The 10,237-nt window shown below is 35.1% G+C and overlaps 1 protein-coding gene across 2 annotated transcripts in view; it reads left to right on the top strand.

The window, feature by feature from the left end:
* The window catches only part of LOC109535679 (LIM domain only protein 3), a 57,386-nt gene that overhangs the window by 15,424 nt on the left and 31,725 nt on the right, over window positions 1-10,237 (top strand). For both annotated transcript variants that reach the window (XM_048661655.1, XM_048661654.1), the window contains exon 2: window positions 1,450-1,506. The gene's annotated coding sequence lies outside the window, so the exon portion shown is untranslated. The remainder of the gene's footprint in view (window positions 1-1,449; window positions 1,507-10,237) is intronic.

Here is a 10,237-nt window from a genome sequence, read left to right as displayed (position 1 = left end):
TCATGGCTTTTACTAGTGATTTCTTACCTACCGTACGAATTTCTCTAGATATGATTTGCGTAATTTTAATTTCAGAGTGACTTGCTTTTTCTGAACAAAAACCTGTTAAAACCGGGAGTTTTTCGGTATGTTGTTCGTCAGTAACATGGCCAATATCAGCTTTTATAATTAATTCTTTATCTGCGATGGACAGTCCCCAAGAAACGCATAGTCGGACGAAATTTATAGAGTGAACATTAGTTCTAAGAAAATCAGAGTTTTTCTGTGTTTTTCCGAAATGTTATTGAAAGATAACATAGTATTTAATAGTTTCTACCCGCAGTTGTTTAACTTCGAGAATATTTTCTAAAGTAAAATTTGGCATAATTCAAATTTCAGAGTAAAGTTCCTTTCTGAATGGAAAACAGAAAATCCGCAATTGTCTGGGGGTTTTCCGCAATTGTATCGAAAAAGAATTTGATATTTACTAGTTTTATTTATAAATATTTGATTCGGAATGAAAAGTATGTATGAATACTGAAGAGATTAACATCAAAATAAAATAATTGGCATTTTACCACCAAAAATCACGTTTTTGAGCGTTTATTCGATTTTTCCAGAAAAGTCACAATCCGAAGACCCATTTTTGCTTAGACTTGAGTTCATCATTGTAATGAAAAAATCCTCCACTAGTTTCAATTTCCATAGACGAGACCGTGTACCCCACTGGCACCTACAAGCATTTCATTACCGCCCTATTGAAATGCTCTTTCTGGCATTCGGTAAGCTCGATTCATCTGCATTCAACTCTAATTCGGTCATCAGCTCGTGTTGATTATGAATCGTGCTTCATTAGACCGAACTGAACGGGCGTTCCGTTTCTTCTTTAATTTGCCGGAAGTGATTTCTGATTTCGGTGTCAATTAGCAGCCATTGTGGATGTCGATGATCAAATTACTTACCTTTGAACTTGACTGGTCGAAGTCTCTGAATGACTCTAATCTCTAATTTTATTAGTTGGTAATCGATTCATGTGAAGATTGCGGCAAAAAATCGAAAAATAAAGAGTCTGTAGTTGGAAATCCATTTCGTTCTGTTTTATGTATTATTGAACTCGTGACTGGCCAAGATACTAACTGGCAAAAGGCGAAAGAAACGCGCCAATACCGCAGTTTGACGTTATTAAATTCGAAATGAAAAATTGGGCAGTTTGAAATTGAATGGCCGCGTATCGTAGACGGCGGAATTGTGTACGGAGATCGTTTGGGGCGTTTGGATGGCTTCAGAGAACGTTCTTGGCATAGGATGTTATTACTTTCCTTGTAAGAAATCGCTGTAATATATGAATTGCCGTAGCTGAGCTGGATCTTACATCAAGGCCCAGTTTTACGTCTTCAATCACGGCTTTTAAATGGTCAATATTTTAATCTTCTGGGTGTTCATCGAAATGCAAAGTTTTTTTTATTTCAGATTGTTAATGGGGAAGACAATCAGTCGGCTGCAATTAGGACAGCAGGAAACGTAAAGGTGAGAAAGTCGATTATTTTTGTTACGCTTACTAGGAATAATTAATGTTTATGTTGCGAAAACCTGTAGAAACTGGGTGCTTTGATTGGAAACCGAGCTTAGGAAAATTGGGGGTTTCCAGTGTTTTTTATAAAATAACGGCAGATAGATTTTTTTCGCTGCTGAGACGAAAATGTTAATTCAATATAAAGATTAAACCTTGCCATTATACGTGAAAAACAATATMATTTAAATGTCCTCCACGGGACCTCCTACAGGCCTCAATCCTTTTGAGGTAATTTTCAATGACTTTTCGGAACATTACCGGTAATATCTCGGTCATAACTTCACGGAATTTGGCTTTCAGTTGCTCAAGAGTTTGAGGATTGTTGGCGTAAACACGATCTTTCGCATAACCCCACAAAAAGAAATCTGACGGTGTTAAGTCGCCCCGTCCTGCTGGAACCACATGTCTTCCAGATCATAATCTTCAATTTCTCTCCAAAAATAATCGGTTAACATGCGTCTATAGCGCTCAGAATTGATTGTCATGGCTCTTCCTTGATCGTTTCCAAAAAAATATGGGCCAATAACACCACCGGACCATAACGCACACCATACTGTCACTTTTTCAGGATGCAAAGGCCTTTCTGTGCTCACCGGAGGATTTTGAGAGCCTCATTCATATACGGCTGTTCCATTTATTCACGTAACCACCGATCCAAAACTGAGCCTCATCGCTGAAGAAAATTTGGTTCGAAAAATCATCAGCGGCCTGTGTGTTCAATCACCCAATTTGCGTATCTTCTGCGTTGTCCATGCTCTTGAGGCTTAAGTTCTTGAGTCAGTTGGACTTTGTACGGATGGAGCTTCAAATCCAATTGCAAAATTTGCCACAATGAGCCATAAGACAAGCCCAAATGTTGAGCACGTGGGGGAATCGACGAGTTCGGGTCTTCCTCCACACTTTGAGCAACAATAGCGACATTTTCAGCTGAAGGAATGTTACGATAATGCACAGGCCTTACAATATCAGTAACCGATCCAGTCTCTTCAAATTTTTCCACTGTGTTCGAAATTGTTTGCTCTGTGGGTCGATCATGTCGACCGTGATCTGCTCGTAAAGCCCTGAAAGTTGATACAGCAGAATCATCATTTTTATAGTAACATTTAATAATTTTTACGCCTTCTTCGACAGTTAGACGATCCATATTCCAAAATGGCAAACCTTCAACTAAAACAAAAACGCTTCGGGTAACGTTTCCCTTTCACAGATCTCACATAGCAAGGTTTTACATTCCCAGCCTCGAATTGGATAACCCGTTATATCTGTATGCAGAAGATGCACGACATGCGTGCTAGCGAAACGTCGCAACCAAACTAACTGCTTGATGAGGCAGTTTTGAAAAAGTCTGCACATTTTTTGGGAAAAGTAGAATGCTATAAAAATTTAACCTTTTGAAACTACTTTCCTTTAAGCAGCACCTTTTAGCATCTGTTTTTCATACGAGTATTACAGACAAAGATAAAAAATAAATATATTCGAAATGGCATTGAACTTTTTCGTTCGTGCTCTAAAAACCTTTACACAGTTTCATTAAATTCACATGGATTTTTTCCAGGAAGCAACAAAAACATTTTTTGATAGTGAATCAATAGGATTTCTTAATTCAAATCAGTGGAAATTCTGAGCCTGTAGGAGATTACGTCTTCTAAAAATATGATCTAAGAGCGGTGAAACTATGCTTGTTAATACATTTATCTTTTTTCAGTTGATTGCAATTCTTATATCAAATATTGTTTAATAAAGCGGTTGGTACATTAGATCAGATCCAATTACTGAACGTTTACAAATGAAAACTGCAAATGTTTTATTTTAGTTCCACAACTAATCCGGTTTTTATTACGTTGCGTCTCTTGAAAATAATTTGCTGGAAAAGCCAATTAAATAAGCCAATTAAAATCCTGTACCAGCTGAAATAGGTACGCCATAAAAGCGCAGGAAAAATGAAACTAATCCTGAATTGGGCGCTCGGCGCAATTATTACACTCTCACAATTTCAATTACAACTTCAAATTACTTTTCAGATTCTTTAATAAGAACTTGGAAAAGCATCTGCACGAATCCTGCGGAGTAAAAAAGCGTTATTACCTAGCGTTGTTGACTTTTCATAATAGGAAATGCGTCCGGCAGTAGAGGGCCAATTTCATTAAATTTTTCCCTGGAGAAATGTTTCACTTTTATGGGATATTGCAAATTGGCAGAAAATTAATCAAAGTGTTGATTTCTCACCTGACCCGGTTGCTTGCACTTATTGAAAAATCGGGCCGGAGTTGCCAACCTTTCCAGATTTCAATTCAAATCAAAATCCCGAAAAAAAGCAGACGGGCCCCATAAGCCCGAATGTCCGATTCACCGTGATGGAATATACAGTTGATACTTCTGGTTTTATCAGTGTTATTATTTCCGTGCCTGATGTCACGCCGTAGGAAACCGAATTGACAATTTTCCAGGCAGTTTCCCGCTATACCCGACCATGGAGACGGAAAATGGAGGGCTTCGCACCAAAATGGATTTCTGTCGGTAAAGACTCGGATAACGAAATAAAGGGCTTACCGGAGGTGTTATTTTAAATTTAGCTGCTTTTCAATATATATTATATTGCGCCATAAGGATAAGGTGTTTTGTTTAGCGCGCTCCACAATGGGCGAACACAGCTGTTGCCAACGAAACCACAAAGTACTTTTCCGAATCCATCATTAAGTTATTTACTTGGTATCGGACAAATTTTCTGCAGTAAAATTGAAGTTTTCCGAACTGCTGTCTGTGCAAAATATTTGCAAAATCGACGCATTTTTCTTCGTTCGTTTTTTCTAATTATCTGCTTGTTAAGCACGTTTCTTTGTGCAGCAAAGGCACATTTGGTCAATGCAAAAGTCTACAATCAAATTTAAACAGCACTGAAAATGTTTCGGTTTGTCGACGCACAACGAGAAGTGATTAGGAGAATTTTTTGAATGCAGATATTGAGTAAATGAAACGAAGAAGGTTCTAAAAGCCTAAAATAGACTTACAGTTCTTATAGCTGAATAAGGAGGTTCCTAGAGATGAAAATGCCAGATTCACTAACAGCCAATGATAAATTAAGTGTCTATTTAGGATTTTTGGTGACAAGGTAATCCAGCAATCGCTTAATCTACTAAAAGTTCTAAGCGTTTGAGGGCGAAAATCATTTTTTGTTATGGATTCAAAGAAAACGTGTGTTCCATTTTAAAAGTAAAGAATTGAAGCTTTAAATGGAGGAAAAATGAAGTATAGACTACACTGGGAGAGCTAAAAATACATCCAGTCAAGCTCAGAACTGAAATAACAAAAAGCTCAAAAATGTCCTTCGTATTGATATCGATGTAAATTGATATTGGGTTCGTTCAGAAGGTGCATTTCTAAAGAAGAGAGTGCAGTTAAGTAAACGAATCCATTATGTTGTGTCATGAGTGTGGGAAATTTTTATGCAACTTTCAGAATCTTTACCTCAAGTGTCTTCTAAAGGTGGTGAAAATTTTAAATTTATCTTTGCATTAGTTTGGGAGATGCGGATGTTTAAAGAAAAGAGCGCAGTTGCGTTAAACAGTTCATTTTGATACCGATACTTTACGATAGGAAGCCGGTAAAAGTGAGGATTCTGGAAAATTTTTATAAAACGTTTCGCACCTTGCAGGCAAGTGTCTTCTAAAGATGATAAAAAATTCAAATTCTTAGTTGACTTGGTTTGAAATATGCGGTTTTTTAAGAAGAGAGCACAATTCAGTAAAATCGTCCATTACGAGATCGATATTTTCGAAATCTCAAGGTTCTGGGAAATGAAACTTTCATCATCTTTACTACTGTGTTAAGTCTCCTAAAAATGGTGAATATTTCAAATCGCTACTTGCATTTGTTTGGAAGAGGCCAAAAGAAGAGAGCGCAATTGAGCAAAAGCATCCATTATGAGATCGAAATTTTTAACCTGGTAAAACTCAGGACTGCAAGGGATTTTTATGAGTCTCAGCATTTTTTCGCTCAAGTATCTTCTAAAGGTGGTGAAATTGTTAAATCTCTGCCTGTATTAGTTGCAGAGACGTTGGAGAGATGCGTAAAAAAATCATTTTGAAACCGATTTTTTTCGAGGGTGGTAAAACTCAGGGTTCTGAGAAATTTTCATAAAAATTTTGCACCTTTACAGGCAAGTGTTTTATAAAGATGACGATTTTTTAAAATCATCCAATAGGAGACCGATAATTTCTAAGCTGCGGAAATTCAGGATTCTAGGAAAGAAAACTCTCAGCTTTTCTGCGGTATAGAATCTTCTAAAAATGATGAACATTTAAAATTGCTACTAGCGCATGTTTGGAAGAGACGAATTTTTATATGTGAGAACGCAGTTCAATTCAGCATCCTTTATAAGATTAATATTTTCAAGCTGTAGTGTTGTTTCTGAGTCATTTTTATTTCGTACTTATAGGATTTTGCTTTCTCTTGTTCAATTTGTCTGATTTCCGTAAAACTTTCAGCCTCTTTGCAGACAAATGTCTTCTAAAGATGATGAAAAATTGAAAGCGGACGGAAAATAACCGGAATTTAACTAAGATAAGAGAAGTTGAAAATATTGAACATAAAAATGGAGAGAAATACTAAGCACTTCACGGGCTTAAAAATAAATTGGAAGATTTGAATCTCAGAAAACAATATGTTTGTCCAACTCGGCTAAAGTCACCGAAAAAACACTAACAAAACACATGACTGAGAAAACTAGATAGAAAACAGTTTGTGTTGTACAAATTTAAGAAAAGTAAAGACAGATAGCAAAAAAGGAAAGATGACCCAGCAAAAATGTTTGTGAAATGTTCTATAATCCATTAAAGAAAAGTCAAAAGGGAAAATGGAACAGCTAACAACACAGGAAAAACAAATACAGACAGGCAAAAACAGAGGAAAGGAATAAAGATGGACCCTATGAAAACTTCTTTTCAAATTTGGTTTACAATTGGAACGTCGAACGTTGAAAGCTTAACAGGAATTAAAGGAAGAATTAACAGCAAAAGTAAAAAAAAGGGAAGAGGACAGTTCTTAGAATCTAATAAAGAAAATACGATCTTTCGCGGCAGCCAATAAGCTGCTGTCGAAAAAAAAGTCAAAGTATCAAAAAAAATTTGAACAGTGCATAGACCCAATAAAAATGGGACATACTCTGAGGAAACAGGATATTTTGAAAGAGTTAACAACAATGACAGAGAAAAAATAAAAATTATTTAACAAACTGTTGTAAATAATGATGAAAACGAAAACTGTTTTTTCGGGTTTTTAGGCCGTCGTTCGGTAGAATTTCTTCCTGACGTTTCGCAAGCACGAATGCCTTGCATCTTCAGAAGTCGTTTGCTTGAAGGCTTACACTGTTCAGGCTTAAAAACCCGAAAAAACCTATTAGTTTCAAGGAATGGTCCCGAAAGTCTATCTCTTTTGATGAATGATGAAAACGTTGCAACTTTGTTGATCAAATTTGATTTAAAAAATCGTCGTAAACAATTGGCAGACTTTGATAACTTCTCTTGATGACTTCTCATATGAGAACCAAAAGTAACACTTGGTCTTTAAAATTAATTTTCCTTTCAACTCCGACCAGCCATTAAAAGGCCAATAGCCAATGATAAATGAGCCGTTTGCATAGATGCATATAGAGTGCCACTAGAAGTGCATCGCATTTAATTTCAACGGAAAATGCTCGTTAAAGCAGTTTAAGTAAGCGGAAATCAAACACTAACGACACCGAAATTAGAAGCTTGTCATCGGATATTTGAGCGATATCGATGACTGAAACTGAAAAGTTTGTATCGAACAATATCAGTAATGGATAGAATGCCACACAAAAACAAATAACAGCAGTTCGATCAGTTTTGTCAATCAATGGAAACCGTCTTAGTTTTAAGCTCAACGACTCGCGTAAGTGGAGCAAAGACCAAATGGCTATTATTGGACTAGTCCAACTTCACTAAGTGGAAGATGTATCTTAAAAGCTTCTCTGACATATCGACCGAAACGGACGATGTAATGCACGGAAAGGCTTTCATCTTTATATTTTGTCGTCCCTAGTTAAGAGGGTGACGATCGATGGCACATTGGGATTGCCTCCTTAATGCACCATCGTATACAGAGAGGAGCTTTTCGGGACACCATCCCACCAAATGTGTCCCAGTTCAAACAGCAGTAGCCACATGCTTTAAGTTCTGGTGTTGGAAAATGGATGTTGGATGCTAATCCAGAAATTCCTTCATTATTTAAGCACTTATTGCTCGTCAATAGGGTTTGTCGGTTTTTAAAAACCGGGTTTTTGGAGAAAATTGTGAAATTGGAAACCGGTTTTTTAGTAGAAAATATCGGTTTTCAATGTATGAATCACTTGAAAAAATTTGAAAATGACAAATGTAGCCAGATGTACCAGATTGATGAAAACACTGTTGCAAGCGGTTTGGTTCTTGGAATCATATCAGTCCGATATGATTTTAAGAAACGATGTGTTTTGTCTATTGGATGAATTAATTTAGATTTTATAGCAGTTTGTCTTCTGGTTTCTTTATGTACAGTTCATAAATTCAGTGTTCAGTGCCAGATGTGATATAGATAATATTATACAAAATATAAGTAGTAACATATTTTAATATTAAAAAAATATTAATTTTTATTTACATTTTTTATATATTTGTAGTCCTAAATGTCAGACGTATGGAATTATTTCAAAAAAGTAGAAAACGAAAAAGCTAGTTGTATTTTTTGCAATAAAATGCTTACTTGCAAAGGATCAAGCACAAGCAGTCTACATAATCATTTGAAAACAGTGCACTATAAAATAAGCGAGAAAAAAATCATCTGATGCCGGCCCGAGTTCACAAACAAGTACACAGTCTAAGTGCAGTATTCTTAACTTTGCGAAAAGGACTACTTTAGAAGAAATTGTATCAAAGCTTGCTGCATTCGATGCATCATCTATTAATTGCATAACAAATAGCTCGTTCATACAAGAGTCATTGCAACAACGAAATTATTGCTGACCACAAAATAATGCTAGAGTTATTAATCTTATTTATAAGTTTTATGTGAACTATAAAAAATTACGCTATAAATTAATTAAATTGTATGAAGAATAAAGGGCAACAATTCTTTATGACTATAGATGAATGGACTGGACGTAAGAAAATTGAAGATATTTAAATATTAGCGTACATCAACTTGAAAAAGATTTTAATTTAAGATTAGCTCCGATATCAAGTACTTGCGAGGCTAAAACAATGTTAAAACTGGTTTCTGAGAAACTGAAAACTTTTAATCTGATTTATCAACTGAGCATCAACAAATGATCGTGCTGCTGTTGTAAAAAAATTTGGGCACAGATCACCAGCGATTAATCAACTGTGTTATTCACGTGCCATGCACTTAGCAGTTACTGATATATTATATAATAAAAATAAAAGTCCATTGGAAACAGATTTAAATCCTACAAGTGAGGACTCTGAAAATGACGAATCTGATAATGACTTTGAAGAATTAGATTCTCTTGACATAAACAATTATAAATTACCTGTTCCTGAATTATTGGATGATTATAAAAATATTACTTGTAAAGTAAGGAAAATTTGCAAATATTTTAGAAAGTCCCTGTCAAAAATATCATTCTTCAGAATCACGCGAAACGGAAATACGAGAAAGACTATAATCTTATTCTTGATTATAAAACAAGATGGAATAATTTAGAGGCCATCTTAGAAATATTTGTACACCTAAAATAATGTGTTGCTTTAATTCTGAATGACCTTAATGTTTCTCATATGTGGAATGAAGATGAAGAAGAATATTACAAAGTTGTAGAACTCCTTAAAGCTTTAGGTCCGATAAAATTAGCAGCCGAAGCTCTAGGTAGACAAGACGCAAATTTATTAACAAGTGAAGATATATTTGAATTTTTGCTGGGTGAAGTACAAAATTTTAAATCCGAAATTAGTCAGAAATTATTACACGCTATAAAAGCACGGATTGAAGAAAGAAGAGATTGAGTAAGGAATAAGTTACACTTATTCTTTATTTACAAAATTCTCAAACTGTTTTAACGAAATCTTCTAATAAATTCCTTCCATTAGCAACAAAAAGTCATATTATTAAGTTATCCGGACAAATATTATCAAGATTATATAAAGATTACTCTACAGGGGAAGAATGTGATATTCAAAAACGTGATGAAAGAGCCAGAGAATGTTTTATTGAAAAATGCTATGGAAGTGGCAATTAATAAATATTTAAAAGAACCGGAACAAGTGACTTTCTCTGCTCAAACTCTAAGAAGAGTTTTTCGCCCTGGAAGCCACAAATAAAAGGACAAAAAATTTAGAATTATCAGGCTTTAAAATTAAGCCCAGTTCAGTTGCAAGTGAGAGGGTATTTTGTTTTTCGGGGAATTTTGTGAATAAACTAAAGACACGTCTAAATAGCAAATCTAGACGTCCTCTGTTTTCTGAAATCATATTTTGATAAGATATATATATTGATCGAATATATTATCATATAAGAAAAAGAACAAAATCACCAAATTCCTTTTCTCGATATACTTCAATTCAGAAAAATTTAGACAATTTCGAAACGTTGGTCTATAGAAAACCTACTCATACTAACCGATATTTGAATTTCGACTCAAATCACCCGATAATGGTTAAAAAAGGTATCGTAAAA

This window comes from Dendroctonus ponderosae, unplaced genomic scaffold (assembly GCF_020466585.1).
Source record: "Dendroctonus ponderosae isolate FM_Combo_2020 unplaced genomic scaffold, Dpon_F_20191213v2 Dpon_F_20191213_1, whole genome shotgun sequence".
Lineage (NCBI taxonomy): Eukaryota > Metazoa > Arthropoda > Insecta > Coleoptera > Curculionidae > Dendroctonus > Dendroctonus ponderosae.
Note: the sequence above shows the minus strand (reverse complement) of the source record. Positions and strands in the feature narration are given on the sequence as shown.